This window comes from Canis aureus, chromosome 5 (genome assembly GCF_053574225.1).
Source record: "Canis aureus isolate CA01 chromosome 5, VMU_Caureus_v.1.0, whole genome shotgun sequence".
Classification (NCBI taxonomy): Eukaryota; Metazoa; Chordata; class Mammalia; order Carnivora; family Canidae; genus Canis; species Canis aureus.
This window is the reverse complement of record NC_135615.1, coordinates 76,217,214-76,235,388: the sequence shown is the minus strand read 5'-3', so window position 1 is coordinate 76,235,388 and position 18,175 is coordinate 76,217,214.

The window sequence follows — 18,175 nt, the reverse complement described above, 5'->3', positions numbered from 1 at the left end:
CTGCCCTCTGCTCATGTTTAGTTTCTAAGTTTTTCAGTAATTTACATATATTGCTTCTCCAACAAGATTCTAGAAGCAGGGACGCCCGGGGGGCTCAGTGGTTTAGTGCTGCCTTCAGCCCAGGGCGAGATCCCTGGGGTCCTGGGATGGAGTCCCACGTCAGGCTCCCTGCGGGGAACCTGCTTCTCCCTCTGCCTGTGTCTCTGCCTCTCTCTCTCTATGTGTGTGTGTCTCTCATGAATAAATAAATAAAATCTTAAAAAAAAAAAGATTCTAAAAGCAATCATTGCTCTCCTTTATTAAATGTTATTTTTTTCTCTTTTCCACCACTTTCCAAGGAAGTATGGCCTCCTCTTTACAGATGGGGATACGGCCATTCTGAGGCCAGAGAGCGGATGCAGGTGCTAGATTCTGGGTTCAGCCCCGGGCCTGACTCCATGGTCACAGTGCATCTGGGTAATTTCTTTGCTCTCTGGGCATCAGTGACAGGTGGGGTGACTGTAGGTCATCTGTGACCATGCCCATAAACTAGGAGCAGACACCGAGCAGAGGCGATCCTGGGCTCCTCTCTGTGGCCGATGCCAGCTCTCAACTTGTAGCTCAACAGTCCTTGGCCGAGAGAATGCATTTTCACGGAACCTGGAGTATCTAAAAGTTGCCTGGAGTTTGGCCCTGGGTGAGAGCATTCAGAAATTTCTGGGTGGTTCAGAGATTTGCATCATGACTTCAGTTCAATCGGGGCTCACAGGGACCATATTTGGACCTCAAAGGCAAGGAAGATGGAAAGACCCCCATGTGTCTTTGAATCTCCTTTTGAGTCAGAAATTGTGTCTTCATCCAACCTACTGCAGCCCTTTCAGGCCCAGAATCCCACTGAACGGGGAGCAGCTTAGCAGTGGGGATGGGGCCGTGGGGAAATGTCTTCATCTGCCACCTGTTCCACCCACTTACTGGGCTTGTCTGAATCTGGCACCTTTTTTTTTTTTTTTAAGATTTTATTTCTTTATTCATGGGAGACACAGATAAAGAGAGACAGGTAGAGAGAGACACAGGCAGAGGGAGAAGCAGGCTCCACGCAGGGAGCCCGACGTGGGACTCAATCCCGGGACTCTAGGATCATGCCCTGGGCTGAAGACAGGTGCTAAACTGCTGAGCCACCCAGGGATCCCCGCGGCACCTGATCTTTTTGACAAAATCTATCAAATGCTTGTTCTCCCCTGTTCCCTCCCGTGCCCACCCTATAATCTCAGGTTAGGATATAGTGCATCTGGCACAAAGGTCAGGCCAGTTCCATCTCTCAAAACCTTCAAAGAAGTCATCTTGCTTGTGGGCCAGAAAATCTCAGCCAGTGACCACAACCTAGTGGGACACAGGTCTTCAATGTGCGGCTTCAGTTTCTTTTCACTCTTTCAAATACTGATAATAAGGCCATTTGGGAATAAAATGGGTCTACTTCTACTGAGATCTCTTTATCTAAAACAGCATTCACTAGCATTAACACTTATTTGAATCCTTGTAACTCAGCAGGTACTACAGTTTACATATATTGTAGTATTTGATCCTCACCACAACCCCACGAGGGGAGTGTGTTAGTATCTCTTTTAACAGATGAAACTCTGGGAGGTTACACTGCTTACCCAAGGTCACACAGCCAGTTAGTGACATGGCTGGGATTTGGACCTTGGTCTGGCTGTCCTCAGAGCCTGTGGGTTTGAACTTCTGCTATTGCTCCTCTAGATGGTTAAGGGTAGACAAAAATAAAATTCTGCAATCTTGATCATTTCCTGATTTGCAAAGATCACAGCACTAGACTCTCACAAGCGCTGGCATGTCAGCTTCCTCCTTGTATTAGATTATTGGGTAGAAGCAGTGGTGGGAAGGTAGAGCTTGGGAAATTTTTAACAACTGGGTCTTGGTGGGTGGGAGGAAGCCCTGCTTGGTAGCACTTGTGGAGGTGTGAATGCCTCCACGGCCCGGCCTCAATTTCATTATGAGGTCACTGAGCACAGAATTGTGAGGAAATGCACCCAATGGTTCTTCTGTGTCTACGTAAGCCTGCCTTTCCACAGGGTGGGAGAACTATTACCGAGCTGCTCCGGGTTTAGAACAAAGCACATCCAGGGATGCCTGGGTGGCTCAGTGGTTGAGTGTCTGCCTTCAGCTCAGGTCATGATCCCAGGGTCCTGGGATCAAGTCCCACATTGGGCTCCCTGCAGGAAGCCTGCTTCTCCCTCTGCCTGTGTCTCTGCCTCTCTCTGTGTCTCTCATGAATAAATAAATAAAATCTTAAAAAAAAACAAACAAACAGAAAAGAACAGAACAGAGCACATCCCAAACCCTAAGTGGCATATGGGGCTTATCACAGCATGAGGCTCAAGAGCTGTTACACATGGTCAAGGTTCACAAGGTGGCCTCCACCTCTCCTTTGAGCCTCTCCTTCAGTTCTCCAGGCCCCAGCCTCACACACAGTCTTACTGGTTTCTCCCTTTCTCTCTCCCTCCCTCTCTCCCTCCCTCCCTCTCTCCTTCCTTCTTTCCCTTCCTCCCTCCTTCTCTCCCTTCCTCCCTCCCTCTCCTTCCTTCCTTATCTTCCTCCCTCCCTTCCTCCTTCTCTCCTTCCTTCCTTCTCTCCCTCCCTACCTTCCTCTCTTCCTCCCTCCCTCTCCCTCTGTCTCTCCCTTTCCCTTCCTCCCTCCCTCTCCCTCTCCCCCATCCCTCTCTCTTTCCAGCCCTTTGTCTTCCTGCATTTTTCTTCCCCCTCTTTCTAGTCAACTTCTCTTCCTGCTTCCATCTCAGCTCCTACGTCACTCTCTCAGGGTGCTGTCCCCACCTCCTGACTTTGTTCCCAATCCCCATATGTGTCTCCTTCAGAGACTTCATCGTCATTTCATAGAAATCATTCTTGTGCCTGTAATAATCCCTCTGTCCCTGAATCCTCAGCCCCAGGGCCTGGCACATGATAGTAAAAGCAACAGACTTTCAACATGTGAAACTGTTGTTTCAACAGTGAAACAGTTCTGTAGGCCCCAGACAACCCAGCCTCCCTCCTGGCTCTTAGCTGGCACTGCTAGGCACTCACTAAGTGTTTACTAAGCTGAACTTGACTCATACTTAAAAGACCTCAGGATCTCTTCTGAAAGTATGACTTCACAGTCGTGCCTCCCTCCACAGGTGAGATTTTATAATCTCGCCTCTTCCACTGACCTGGAGAGCACCGTGTAGAAGACCACACTGTAGGAAGATTCACAGTCTCTCCCTCTCCTGCCTCATCCAGCACGACTGGATCGATAAATGCTGGAGAAGGCAGGAGAGGAGGGAAAAAGTTAAGAACCAACTGGAGCTTAGACATTTGGAGAAGAAAGGAGCAAGTTTAAGAGCCAGCTGCTGCAAACATGAGACGTATGAAACTTTGGAGTGGTGGAGAAAATGGATTTTGGAATTTTTTGCTCTGTGTTAGGACTGGAATCTCTTGAGGCATTTTTTCCTCCAAAAGAATAAATATTTTAAATGTCTTTAAACTACTGGGGTTTTTGCTGTTGTTGTTGTTTGTTTGTCTTAAAGTAATTTCCACCCCCAACAGAGTGTTGGAGGGGAGCTTGAACTCAGGCCCTGGAATCAAAAGTTGCATGCTTTACCCAATGGAGCCAGCCAGGTGTCCCCTATTGTTTTGAGTGTTGCTTTTCTTATTGTTGTTTTCATGCAATGCTGGGGGGAGGCAGGCTCCAACACTGGAGGGTTCATTTTATGTTTTATATTTTATTTTATTTTAAGACTCCTATCAGTGTCAAGGACAGAAATCTGAAATCGGCTTATGCAAAAAAAAAAAAGCAATTCTACGAGCTCATCAGACTGGAAAATTCAAGGATGAGGGTGGCTATGGGATGGCTCTAGCAGGAAAAGAGTCTGATTGGCCTGACTTGGATCACATGCCATTCCCAGAACAATCAGTGTGGCCAGGAAGGATGGGACACTCTAGTTGGCCAGTCTGGGTAGTATGCCCTCCCTTGGGGTGGTAAGCGTGAGTAGAGCACCCCAATTGACAGCTCCTCCCACCAAGTGCCACCGAGGAAGGGTGGCTCTCTAAAAGTGATGCAGCAGGGACAAAGAGAGAGTCTACTACAGCGGGTTAGATGTGAGGAGACCTTAGCAATCAGCATGCCAACTTCCTGCTCTTACTATCCTTTGGAGCTACGAATGCTATTCCTGAGCAATTTCAGTTAGGAACATCTCCCTTCCATTGACCTGCTTCCTTGTAATTTCCTCCAATCATCCAGCTATTCATTTTGGGGGCACGCAGAATATTACAAAACCTTCCTCTCCATGTCAACCTTCCAGATGTTAAGTTTTCTGGATTCTTCTGACCAGGTGGTATGAGACTGACCACCAGTTTCCTGGAGATAAAGGCACCAGCCTTGAAATTAGGAGGCCTGGGCTCCAGCCCTCACTCAGCCTTTAATGCAGAATAGTGGCCGCCCTGGGAGGAATTGTACACTGTTCCCATTTTGCAGATAAGGATACTGTAGCCCCCCAAATTCATGTATTGAAACCCTAACCCTCCAAACAATAGTATTCTGAGGTAGAGCCTTTGGGTGGGAATAAGGTCATGAGAGTGGGGCCCACATGAATGGGATTAGTGCCCTTATAAGAAGAAACAGAAGAGATTCTTTTTTTTTTTTCCCCCTCCGACCTGAAGGGATACAAGAAGAAGACATCTGCCACCTTTAAACTAGGAAGACTGCTCTCAGCAGGAACAGAATCAGCTGACACCTTGATCTTGGCCTTCCCAACTTCCAGAACTGTGAGAAATAAATGTTTAGGCAGCTCAGTCTATGGTAGTCTATCATAGCAGCCCAAACTAAGACAGATACTGAAGTCAAGAGAGGTTAAGAGCCATGCCCAAGGTCACACAACTGGAAACGAGGAAGGTGGAATTTGCATCCAGGAGGACATCATTCCAAAGCTTCCATTCTTTATCACTTACTTTATGGCCTCAAGCAAGTTACCTCATTTCTTTGTGTCCCAGTTTTCTCCTTCACAATTTGGGAACTTTGGTGTGTATTAGAATCACCACAGATCACTAGGGCTCATCCCCTGTGTACCTGGATGCAGTGTTTTTGGGGTGGGATCTGAGGCTTTGCATTTTAACAACTTCCCAGGCGCTGCTGGTCTGGGTCTTACACTTTGAGAACCACTGTAGTAATGGATTCCAGCTCTAACATACCATGATGGGGCGGGGGGGGGGGGGGATTTTACCTTTCCATTTAATTGAGTTGAGGTTCCTATTAAATGGGGTGTGCGTGTATGAAAGAGACAGAGCACTTGCGTGTGAGTAAGCAGACAGCAGACATTGTGCTTCACAATCATGTTAATTCAAGGAAATTTCAAGAAGTAGGTAAAATAAGTGGGGATGATGAAGAGTAGATGCCTAGTTAGATTAGAAGGGAAGCAGAAGGAACAGGCTCAGAATCCTACAAGTTTTATAATTATAATAATTCCACTTATTGAACACCTTCTATGTGCTAACTGCTTTCCATACATTATCTCATCCAATTCTTATGGCCAGTCTGTAAGCTAAGTATCAACACTGAAGCTTTGCCAGTGAGAAACTAGGTTCAGAGAAGTTAGGAAATGGGAACGATGGGAATGTAATAGGGTACAGCTGCTGCAGGAAAGGTTGAGGCTTCTCAAAAAGTTTAAACCTCGAGTTACCGTACGAATCAGCGATGCCACTGCTAGGTATAGCCTCAAGAGAATGGAAAACATTCCACTTAAAAACTGTGCATGAATGTTCATAACAGCATTATTCGTAATAGCCTCCAAAGTGGAAGTGACCCCACTGTCTGTCAACTCAGGAGAGGATAAAGAAAATGTGGCATGATGCTAAGTGAAAGAAGCCACACAAAAGGCCACCTATTGCATCATTGGGAAGTCCAGAATGTGCAGCTCCACAGAGACATGGAAACAGAGTCCTGGTTGCCAGGCGCTGGGGGAAGTGGGGGTGCTTGGGGGAGTGACTGTTGGTATGGGCTTTCCTTTCCTTGGGATGAGAATGTTCTGGGACTAGATAGTGGTGATGGTGGCATGACTTGACAACTACATTAAACACTGTACACTCCAAAAGGTGAAATCTGTGCTAGGCGGGGTATAGCTCAATTAAAGAGAGGGGGCTGCAGGGGGACCTGGGTGGCACAGTGGTTGTGTCTGCTTTCAGCTCAGGTTGTGATCCCGGGGTCCTAGGATCCAGTCCGCATGGGGCTCCCCGCAGGGAGCTTGCTTCTCCCTCTGCCTCTCTCTCTGTGTCTCTCATGAATAAATAAAATCTTTTTTTTTTTCTTTTTAAAGAGAAGGGTTTGCTAAGCTATAGACAGAGGGGTGCAGCTGGGAGCTGAACCTAGGGGCACGTGGCCTATGATTACCGCCTTGGCACCCCCTCACCTGGGCAAGGCCCCTCCCTCCTCCGCGTGGGCTCGGCCCCCCCTGCGGCTCCCTGGGGCCTGATGGGGGCAGGACCCGGTGGGGCGCAGGGAGGCGGCAGGCCGGGGCTGGGGTGCGGGCCAGAACCCCTTCTCCCTTTCCCGTAAGAGCAGCGGGGCCCTTTCCAAACCTGCCCAGTCTGCTCCTTCCAGGCCTGGGAAGGCCCCCGGGCGCTTGACAGCGGCTCCCAGGTGTGCTGACCGCCGGGCGTGCACTGACGGCACCTGCCGGGACCCAGCCTGCGCCCCAGGGCCCGCCTGCTCCTTCTGGGAAAGCGGGGGCGGCTGCGAGGAAGCCTGCCCCCCCCCCCCCCCCCCCAGCTACACACCTCTGCTCCCGGAGCCACAACTCTCCTGTCTCAGTGGGGTCTCCTTCCTGCCACTGACCTTGAGGGCGGGGTGGTGGGGTGGGGAGTGTCCTGCCTCCCTTCCTTCCCTCCCTCCTTTGGGTCTTTCTCTTCTGTTTCTTTTTATCATTTTTTAATTTATTTTTTAATTTTTTTTTCTGTTTCTTTTTAATAATGAATTTTTGACAGCACAAGCAATAGATGAATACACCTTCCTCTTCACACGTTAAAGGAGCACAGGTTCACTATTTCCCCATCTCCCCCCCCACCCCACCCCCCCGCTAAGTCACGCCCAAACCGTAGGTCACTGGTCTGATCAGTATGGGGGGGATCTGCCAAGTGTTATTCTTGGGACCCATTGAAAACAGATGACAGGGATCCCTGGGTGGCTCAGCGGTTTGGCACCTGTCTTCGGCCCAGGGCGTGATCCTGGAGACCTGGGATCGAGTCCCACTCAGGCTCCCTGCATGGGGCCTGCTTCTCCCTCTGCCTATGTCTTCTGCCTTTCTCTCTCTCTATGTCTATCATGAATAAATAAATAAATAAATAAATAAATAAATAAATAAAAAGAAAACAGATGATACTGTGGGGTTTTATATACATTGTTTCATACTCTATCATCCTGCAACTTGCTTCTGGCATTGTTCCCTCCACAAAACTCCGTGGAGAACTTTCCACATTGTACTCATTGTACATGGAGACTCTTCCCCCGCTCCTCCACTCAAACTATTCCACAGGTCAGATGTGTCATATTTTATTTAATGCTTCTCCAGTTGATAGATATTCAGAATGTTTTTGACTTTTCAAGATGACAAAACGCCTCAATGCTCACCAGTGTGAACCACTCAGTCTACACTCAGGGGTAGATAATCCTGAGGTGTGGATCTGCTAGGTCATAGGATGCATTTAAAAATTTAACAAGTACTCAAGTTGCTCTGTACAGTGGCTAACCCCATCAAACTCCTACCAGGAGCATACACGAACATATACTTTACCCAACGTCCTTATCAACCTTTCCATCTTATCAGACTTAAAATTTGTTGCCAGTTAGTGTTTTCTCAATGCTAATTTGCATTTCTGTGGGAGTTTCCTGAAAGTTCCAGCTTCCTGGTGCATGGAAAGAACTCAGGGATTGGGGGTTGACGGTCTGAACACCAGACACACCCATCTGCTCTGTGACCGTGGGCATTATCTAGTCACTTCTCTGGTCCTGGGCACACTCATATATGTGATCTCTCTGCAGCTTATATTCCTCTCTGCCTGAGAACCTTGGTCATCAACTTTTTCTTGGCTACTCTCTGAGATCTAAGTTTTCTTGGTTCCCAGGGAATCCTTTTTGTCCCTTCCATCACCACCCCTCCCTCACTAGGACTCTGACATGCTTGAGTAAGGCACTACCTCCAGAAGCTTCCCACTGGAATGCACATGTTCCCAGCAGTGGACAAATCTTCAGCTTGCCCATTGCTCACTGAATAGTGTTCTGGAGGGAACATTCTGACAAGCTCTTAGCAGGCAACAGAGTCAGGACACCAGGTGGAAAGGGCTTTATTTATGTATTTTTTTCCTTTATAAGATTTTACTTTAGAAAAGCGAAATGTGTGTGCAGAAAATTCAAAAAGCATAAAGAAAGTTAAAAGGGGCTCAGTAGGTTAAACATCTGCCTTTGGCTGAGGTCCTGATCTCAGGGTTCTGGGATTGAGCCCCACATCGTGCCCCATATCGGCAGCGAGCCTGCTTCCCCCCTCTCTCTTCCTCCTCCACAGCCTACCCCACATGTGCGTGCTGTCTCAAATAAATAAATAAAAATAAATCCTAATCCTAATCCTACTCTCCAGAGAGACTCATTGCTGCCATGTGTGTCTATCTTCAATAGATGTGTACGTGGAGAGCATTTTTATATGCATTTTTGTACTAATTTTTCATTTAGCAGTATGTAATGAGCATATCATCTAAAACCTTTTTTTAAATCTAATTTTTTTTCCTTTTTTAATAACTGCTTTCAGAAAAGCTGTAACAATTTGGGTTTCCATGAGGTGTGGATGGGTAAACTTTGGAAGGAGTAGGATGGCCCTCACCCACCTGGACACACACTTTTGCCTTTAAGTGGACGAAGACCTCTGCTGGGAGAGAACAAGGTCAGAGAGCTCCCAGGCACCTCCTTTCACCTACAAAGCCTGTCTGTCCCTCCACCCAAAGTCTTTCTTAGATAATCAACGGCATTTCCTAAGAATGAACCCCAGGGGGCACCACACACCAAAGAAAAGTGATCAAAACTGAGCCTTTGCATTGGACCGAGACACTTCTGCGGCTAGTCCAAGGCAGAGAGAGACCATCTCTCTTGGGCTCCATGAAATCCTCCCTACCTGACCTCCTGCAACCACTGGGTAGTGTGTGTGTGTGTGTGTGTGTGTGTATGTGTGTAAAAACTCTCAGATGTGCCCATAGGAAACTCTGGGAGTTAGAGGAGTCAAGGAGCATATAACATCAGGGTAAGGGCTGGATTGCAGCTTCCCTGGTGTGCGTCTTTAGGCCAATTACATCACTGTTCTGGGCCTCAATGTTTCTCATCTGTCAAATGGGAGTGAGAATTTCCTGCCCTTTTTTACTGTGTGTGTAACATATGCAAAGGCATTTTGAAAATCAACACTCTGCCCAAATCTAAGGACTCTGCTGGCAGTGTGGAGTCCAAATGCAGAGGGTAAGGACACATGTAGCAAGGCTGGGTAGGTGTCAGTCCAGGGGAGATCATAGCGGTGGCAGCTGTGAAGGTGATGAGCAGTAGCTGGATTCTGGACATATTTTGACGGTAGAATCAATGAGATTTGTTGGAACATTTGATGTGGGATATGGAGGTAAGAGGGTCCAGGATGATACTGAGGCTTCTGAGTGAGCGAGTTAAGACATAGGTTAGAGGACTGGGCCTCGATCCCTTTCTTGGGGAACCATAAAACTCACACTAGCCAGTAGGTTGAACTAGTTCAGAGACAAAGACATGCCTGATGCACACGCCCCCACATCCCTGCTGGCGCCCCCGGGGGACGTCATTAATGCATCGTGGCACCCAGAATCCTTCTCCACAGGGGTCGAGGCAGCCACTACCAAGTCAGTGGATGTGACAGAAAGATGAAAGACCTCCATCATCCTGGGACTTGACAGGAGGCCCAGGAAGACAGTGAAAACCACGGGCTTTTGTGTCAGAGAGACCTGGGCTGGAAAGCTAACCTTGCTACAAACTAATCTGAGACCTCCGAAAAGACAATGTATCCTTCCTGCTTTGGTCTCATCATCTGACAAATGGGGTTAATAATGGTTCCTATCCTATGGGGTCATTGGGGAGATTAAATGGGATAATCCAGGAAAATTACTTAGTACTGTGTCTGGGGCACAGGAAGCTCTTAAGAAAAGCAGCAGCACTTCTCCCTCTGCCTGTGTCTCTGCCTCTCTCTGTGATTCTCATGAATAAATAAATCTTAAAAAAAAAATAAAAGCAGCAGCAGCAGCAGCAGTAATAGCTGTTGAATGGTGTTATTCCAGCTTGAACATTCCAGAACACAGCTAGCTCCCTTACTTGCGGTTTCTGACGTGCAGCACAGAGGTGCTGTAATGCAGGGGCTTTCCAGCAGGAGGCACTGTTGACGTTTACACCTCTATTACAGAGATTCAGGGACTGGGGAGCAATTTTGGCCAGAGTAGCGACCTCCAGGGTCTGTCCTGGAGGCTGCCTAGACCCTTTTTTCTCGTGGTACAATAAACGGAGCTCCTGGCTGCCCCCAAACTGCAGTGTCTGAGCTTCCTTCACTGGGCCTGGCCCCATCTTCCCGGACACTGTTCTTGGCCTCCACCTGCAAACCCAAGCGCAGCCACTGACCCTGGCCTTCCAGGTGCCGGGCCTCCCCCTGTCCAGCCTTCCAGCTGCTACGGATGTCCCCGGAGTGACCAGGCCTGTGAGTGCCTTCCGGGCACTTTGCATGTTGTGCCCATTTGGAGTTTGGGTCTTGCATCCACCCTCCCCGTTCCGCTCTGTAAGACCCTTGTCCCGAGTCCTCGTCTTCAGAACAGGAGGGAGACGGCGGTGGGTTCTGCTAACTCCGTGATGCCGAAGGTGCATGTTCCAGAACACACCCCAGCTCAGGTCACGGGCAAGCTAAAGGGGAAACCAGAACCTGGGTGTCCCCAGCCTCAGGCAGGGGTGAGTCACTCGCCACCCAGACCGCATTCATTGTCAGACTCAGGCATTCATTTGGCATGTGTTGAGCACCTGTGATTTGCCAGGCACCGTGCCAGGGCCGGGCCAGACCGAAGTGGAGGAAGGCCCTGCGGTGGCCCCCGGAGGGCGAGGATGGGGCATAACAGTGCCCAGCGAAGGTGCCCTGATGGGGGGAGAGGTGCTGGTCGGGGTGGGGTAGTCTCTCCATGCCTGTGGTAACCCTCGAAACCACAGCCTCACTGAAGCAGGTCCCTTTCTTGAAGGGTCCACCTTGGGTCCATCTTTCCCCATGCCCAGTGGCCAACAGGGACTCCGCCTCAGCCTCCACATCGCTCTCTTGGCTAAATATCACCTCTTGCCTGCCTCCCCTGCGCCCCCTACACAAACACACACACACACACACACACACACACGACTCTACACACGAGAGAGCATGCACCCACATACATGCACTTGGATACACACACAACTGCTCAGAATGAGGTGACGTCACGTGAAAGCCCTGGAAGAGGGCCAGGCAGCTGAGAAGCAGCCTCTGAACAACCTCTTTTCCTTCCTCATCCGGCTGCACCCCCTTCCACCCCCTCCCCCACTTCATGCCCCTTCTTGGTCTGGCATCAGAGGCCTAGAGAACATCTGTCCCCAGCCTTTATCACTTTCCACTGCTTTGTACACAGGAGATGCCAGGACTTATCACTTGATAAACTATGGTGTGCCTTGGCCACCCTCCCTCCCTCTGTCCTGGATAAGAAATCTGCGATCTTTGGCACGTATTTGTTCCACAGAAAGCTACCAGTAGGTCATCAGCCGTCACGGTGAACAAATGAGAAAAGAAAACAAAAATCAGGCTGCTTCTTGGGGCTCTGGTGCCCCAAACCACAATGACACACCTGGTGGTTTTCAGGGGAAGGCAGTTTGGGGTGAGCCCACACACTGGCCGGGGAATGTCACATGAGTCAGGTGAGGTGGGTAGTGTTTATTATATAGGTTGATAAAAATAACCTTTTTTCCTGCACCCCAAAAAACAATACACATTAGCTGTACAAAAAAATTAGGAACTAGAAATGTTAGCTATAACAAAGAAAAGGCAAATGTGTACCTGTCACCCCACCACCTAGAGGTACTGGGAATGACCTGGGAAGTTGCCCATAGGCCACACACCTTTCTTTTTTTCTTTTATAGAATGAGTTCATACTGTATATATGCATATGTGTGTCTATATATAACATATATAAATGTATATAGATGTGTGTATGTATATAGAACCTGTCCATTTTTTTAAAAGATTTTATTTATTCATGAGAGACATAGAGAGAGGCAGAGACATAGGCAGAGGGAGAAGCAGGCTTTCTGCGGGCTGCCTGATGCGGGACTTGATCCCAGAACCCTGGGATCACGACCTGAGCCAGAGGCAGATGCTCAACCACTGAGCCACCCACCTGTCCCCCTTTCCCACCCCAGAGCCACCTCCTCCGGGGCCTGGCTTCATCCTTCTGAGGCGGGCAGTAGTCGCCAACGCTCGCAGGGCTGCATGCCAGGCTGTTCCAAGCAGTTCACCCAACAAGGGAGGGGCTATTGCCATCTCTCTTTCTGGGTGAGGACACCGAGGCGCAGAGCGCTAAAGTCACTTGTCTGATGTCACTCCATCGGTCGGGGGCAGAGTCGTCATGCAAACCCTGACTCTTTCAGCCCAGAGTCTGTGTCCTGTAGTTTCTGGGGCTTCCTGACCCCTGGCAAGAAGTCTGCTTCAAATCCTGACTCAATAAACACGCAGGTGTCAATATTTAACCAGGATCAGAGTTACACCAGCCAAAGACATACCTGTGCTCTATGACATAGTCTCTAATATGATTTCTTCTAGCTGATTTTGGAAAATTTCTGGCTGCAGCTACTACATCGCTTTCGAGACTCGTAATAGCTTATGACCTGCAGTTGGATGATCATTGTGGCTGTCGTTTCTTCCCTGCCCCAGGGAAGCCCTTTCTAAGGTGTGCACAGTGTCTCCGTTGAATCCTAGGAAGTAGCCAGCACAGGCGCTGCGACCCCATTGCAGAGGGGAGAAAACTGAAGACCAGGGGGTGAGGGCTGGGGCAGGTCCTGCGGGGGTCCCCCAGAGAGCCCTGGGATTTCCCATCTAGAGACGGGCTGAGGACAGACCCAGGTACAACTGGCCTTGTGTGGAAGAAGCTCCAGGCTACAAGGTGCTTTTACTGAGCACCACTCTTTGTGGGCTGTCCCATGCCTCACAGCATACAAGTTTAGGTCAGACTTCACAGGCAGTGGGGAGTTAGGAGCCCTCTTGTTGTAGATAAGGCAGCTGAGGCTCAGAGAGGTCGGGTGACTTGGCCAGGGCCCCCCAGCCTCTAAGAAGCCCTGTCTGGTTTGGGTCTGCATTGTGTTCCCAGAACCAAGCTCAGAGCCTGAAACATAACAGGGGCTCAGTACACGCGTGGGCCTGGCGGACCCCAAAGCCCTCTCCCTCTGCCGTTGCTCTGTGATTTCCTCATTCGCCCCCTCCCTGGGAAGCACGGTCCTGGGGCTGGGCAGGCTCCAGGGTAGTTTGGGGCTTGCTCGGGTTCTGCCTCGGCAAGGGTCCCTGGGGTGGGTACTCTGCTGAGTTTCGGTTCCAGGTCCCTGCACGCTAGCTGGGCCCTGCCCTGTCAGCTGAGAGGGAGGGAGGGAGGGATCTAGACCGCTCCCCTGGGCTGGGGTGGAGGAGCCTGGCCGGCGCCTATGCTCACAGGGCCTCTCCCACCCCTTGCCACTCCTGGCTCGGGCCTCTGGTGGGGCCCGAGATCTCCGGTCCTACCTCCAGCCTGAGTCGAGTTCTCACTCCTGGGGCTCCCTCCACCCAGGGAGCAGGCACCTGCTGGAGAAGCGTTGGGGGGCCGGCGGGGTGGGGGGAGAGGGCTGAGCCTCAGGGCTGAGATCACACTTCCCCTGGTGGAAAAGAACAGACTCAGAGCCTTACACCCTCGGTTCTTTTTGGAATGTGCATTGCCCCAGAGAAAGGAGGTGAGGTCCCTGGAGTCTTAATACTAACCCTTCCTTCCTTGAGCAGAAAAGGATCTGACCCCCAGCAGGAAGCCCAAAGCTGACTCAGGAGATGGTTCTGGACCTGGGAGGGGAGGAGGGGAAGGATGAAGGGCTAGAAGCCAGGGCAGAGAGCCAACAGCTGGCTTTGACAAGGCACCGCATGGTTTGGAAAGTGCCAAGTGTCCCAGGGGTGTGGCATTTTCACCTCCACCCTCCTCCCTGCCCATCTGGGCCCCACCCCTCCTAAAGAGCTGCTGACTCAACACTCCCTTCCTCCAGGAAGCCTTCCTGGATTGATTTTATCCTGCATTGCCTGGCATCACTTTGCATCCTCTGTGAGGGAAGGAGGTAAGAGACTGAGACCCAGCTTGGTGTAAACTCACACTCCAGTCATGAGCCTCCACATCACGGAAGTGAGCTTGCACATTGCAGGAGGCCCCAGCTGTCGCTTGTTTTCTATCTCATGCTCAGATGTTGGGTCCCTCTTTGGAAATGGCCGTCAGCAGGAGTTTGCAGATGAAACACACACACACACACACACACACACACACACACACACACACACACAAACTACTTGATCATTTTATCTTGTTTTTTGCCAGGAACAGTAAACGTTTCCAAAGTGAATTCTGGTGGATGCCTAATAATGTTAACCCACCCACCCAACTCTCCCACCAGAACAAGGGAGTCCTGTGGTCAAATAGATCTGGGACTGTGGGGACAGGGGTGCCAATTTCTGTTGGGCAAGCCTTCTCAGATCTTTAACAGTCTGTGCACATTATGAATCCCTGAGCACCCAAGGTTTTCCAAATTTACTTGACCTCCCAACTTTTTTTTACAGTGAGACATCTCATGGGCCTAGACTGCTACTGAGTACCCTTTAGGAAATGCTGGGACACAGAATATTCTAGAAAGGGCAGACCCAGCGTAGCAATCACTTGTAGCAATAGCACAGTGTACTTCCATGGTCTGAGGGCTAAAGGTCTGTGCTAGACCTTTCTGTGGATCTCAGCACATTCTCAAAACAATTGGTGATTGTATGATTCTGGAAGGAAGGAGGGAAGAGTATCTAGGTCATTTGGTGTGTTAATTCGTGATAACCTCCCAAGCCATGGGCTTATATTACCTGGAGTGATGTTCAAAATATTTATCAGCCCCTCAACCCACGTGGCGCAGGCATTGACCAATATGCAGGCATACCTTGCTTTATAGCCCTTTACTTTATTGCACCTTGTAGATACTGCATTTTTTTCTTCTTTTCTTTTCTTTTTTCTTCTCTTTTCCAAATTGAAGGTTTGTGGCAACCGTGCATCAAGCAAGTCTATTTATCGTTGCTATTTTCCTGACAGCTTTTGCTCACTTTGTGCCTCTGTGTCATATTTTGGTGATTCTCACAATATTGCAAACTTTTTCATTGTTATTTGTTATGGTAATACATGCTCAGTCATTTCAACTCTTTGAGCATCAGATGATGATTAACATTGTTTAGCAATAAGATATTTTTAAAATATTTATTTATTTATTTATTTATGATAGACAGAGAGAGAGAGAGAGAGAGAGAGAGAGAGACACAGGAGGAGGGAGAAGCAGGCTCCATGCAGGAAGCCCAACGTGGGACTCAATCCCAGGACTCCAGGATCGCACCCTGGGCCAAAGGCAGGTGCTAAACCGCTGAGCCACCCAGGGATCCCCGCAATAAGATATTTTTAAAAGACATGTACATTGTTGTTATAGATATAATACTATTGCACACCTAGTAGACTACAGTATAGTATAAACATAATTTTTAAATTTTTAATTTATTTATGATAGTCACACAGAGAGAGAGAGAGAGGCAGAGGGAGAAGCAGGCTCCATGCACCGGGAGCCCGATGTGGGATTCGATCCCGGATCTCCAGGATCGCGTCCTGGGCCAAAGGCAGGCGCTAAACCGCTGCGCCACCCAGGGATCCCATAACCATAATTTTTATATGCACTTGGGAAGCCCCGAATTCCCTCGACTTGCTTTCTTGTGGTGGCTGGAACAGGACCCGCAGTATCGCTGAGGGGTGCCTGTGTTGGAGATCAAGATGTAGTGAGATGCCCTGGTGAACTGTGCATGAGTCCTTTACTCAGTGAACCGTGGGGAGACCTAGAAGACTGGAGGGTAGGAGACAAGATCTCTTGGGTGTTGAGGGGGGTGGTGAGAGGCTTCTGGGGGGCTTAGGACAGCAGCTTGCTTACCAACCAGACTGGAAATGTCCCGCTATTTTGACAGCTTTGTGGATTTGCTCGCGCTGAGTGTAGGCCCTGACTGGACCACAGTAAACACCCTTCCTGTTTACCGGGAAGAAGCAGAACGCTGGTCACTGCCCAGGATCACATTGTGGTTTTATTTGCAAATTGAGAAACAGACCCGGGTAAAGATCAGATCACGGACTTTGAAGTCAGGCAGTTCTGAGTGTGAATCCCAACTCAGGCTCTTCCTTGCCGCCTGTCTTTTGCTCTCTTGAAATCTCAGTTTCTTCATCTGTAAAATGGGCATAACCATGCAGTTCGCCTCATAGGGATGTTATGAGGATCAGATGAGAAAATGCCTGTCAAGCACAGCCCCTGGCCTCTGTATGGGAAGCGCCCCACAAATGGAAGCCCCCATCAATCAGAGCAGTGGGGTTTATTATCAGCAAGACTATGGGATATTTTAGCCTTCTTTTGAGGAAGACAATACAGGTTTAGGGCTTCCTATGCTCAAAATCCATCTTTTTTTTTCTGGACATTGTTGGATATTAATTAGAAGAGTGAAACTGGGAACATATCATGGGAAATATAAACGGGAATAGTTTCAAGTTGCCCACCGATGGATTTCTGCAACGTGTCCCTCTGAGCAGGTGTCTCAGGACTCGTACCGGGAGAGCCCTGGAAGTACAGTCAGGCAATCAGAATTGAGCAACACGTTGTTCCCGGACAGGTCATCCAATCTAACTCAGCCGAGCTCTACCTATCAACCAATCAGAACTCAGTAATTACCCATTCCCTAGCGGCTCTTGATCAGATCAGTATCCAGATCTTCAGCGTCACCCAGTGAGGACCCAGCAATGCCCTGATCCCGGGTGGATTGCTCAGTAAGAACGTGGATCTGTCTCGGGCTGGCCAGTCGCACCTACAGGCTGTTGGTCTGATCTCCACAGAGCTGAGTTACTATGGTGAATTAAGAGAGCTCTGTAAAAACTTAGAGGTCTTATAAAATGGTAAATCATAATCAAACTTAAAATTGATACTAAAATTATTTATGTTGTTTATAACAAATACTGTTTCTTTTATTATTTTGTTAATAAAAACGTTTTAAATGGCTACGCTCGCTGTTGGAAGGCCTCTGGGAAGGACATGCAAGGAATAATAAATTGGAAACATGATTTCAAATGACAAAAGCAGGCAATGCTCCTCATGGATGACTTAGCCGAGGCCCTCACCAGCCAGGAGCTGCTTCTGTCGCCTGGGTGGCTTTGGCCAGTACCTTCTCAGTGAGAATGGCCTTGGTCACTGCTGAGCGAGCTGGCTGCCCACTGCCCACCAGTCAGTGCAGGTGAGGCCTGCGTCTCCAATTCAGAACATCACCGCCTCAAAGCCAATCACCTGGAAATGGGGGCTGGGCTGCCCAGAGTTGCCCCCAGTTGTCCGAGCAAGCGGTTGGGGGTGATTCCCAGAGGAGTGGTATGCACAGCATGCTCCTGGCTGATGGACCCAGCATGCTTATCACTGCCCAGATAAGGCCTGGTTAGTTACTGACCAGAGAATGAAGGTGACTGATTCCTTGGCATGAACTGCTGCCTCTCAACAGTCCAGGGGTCCTTGCAGTCTGGAGGCCAGTTCCTTGGCCCACCCCACAAAGAGAGCATCCACCACTACAGCAAAAGGGAGTTGTTCAGACCTTGGGATGGAAACTCTGGGGCGGCCCCCAGCACCTGCCCATCTCAGTTGGCTTGAGGGGTGATCCAGCTGCAGAGGCAGAGGGTTGAGGGCTTGGGCAGTGAACAGGGGCATCAAGTATGCCCAAGCCCTTGGCTGTGCTTGCAAGGCTCCCTGGGCAACTCTCTCTCCCTCTTTGACCTTGGTCAGATGAAGGTGCTAGAAGAT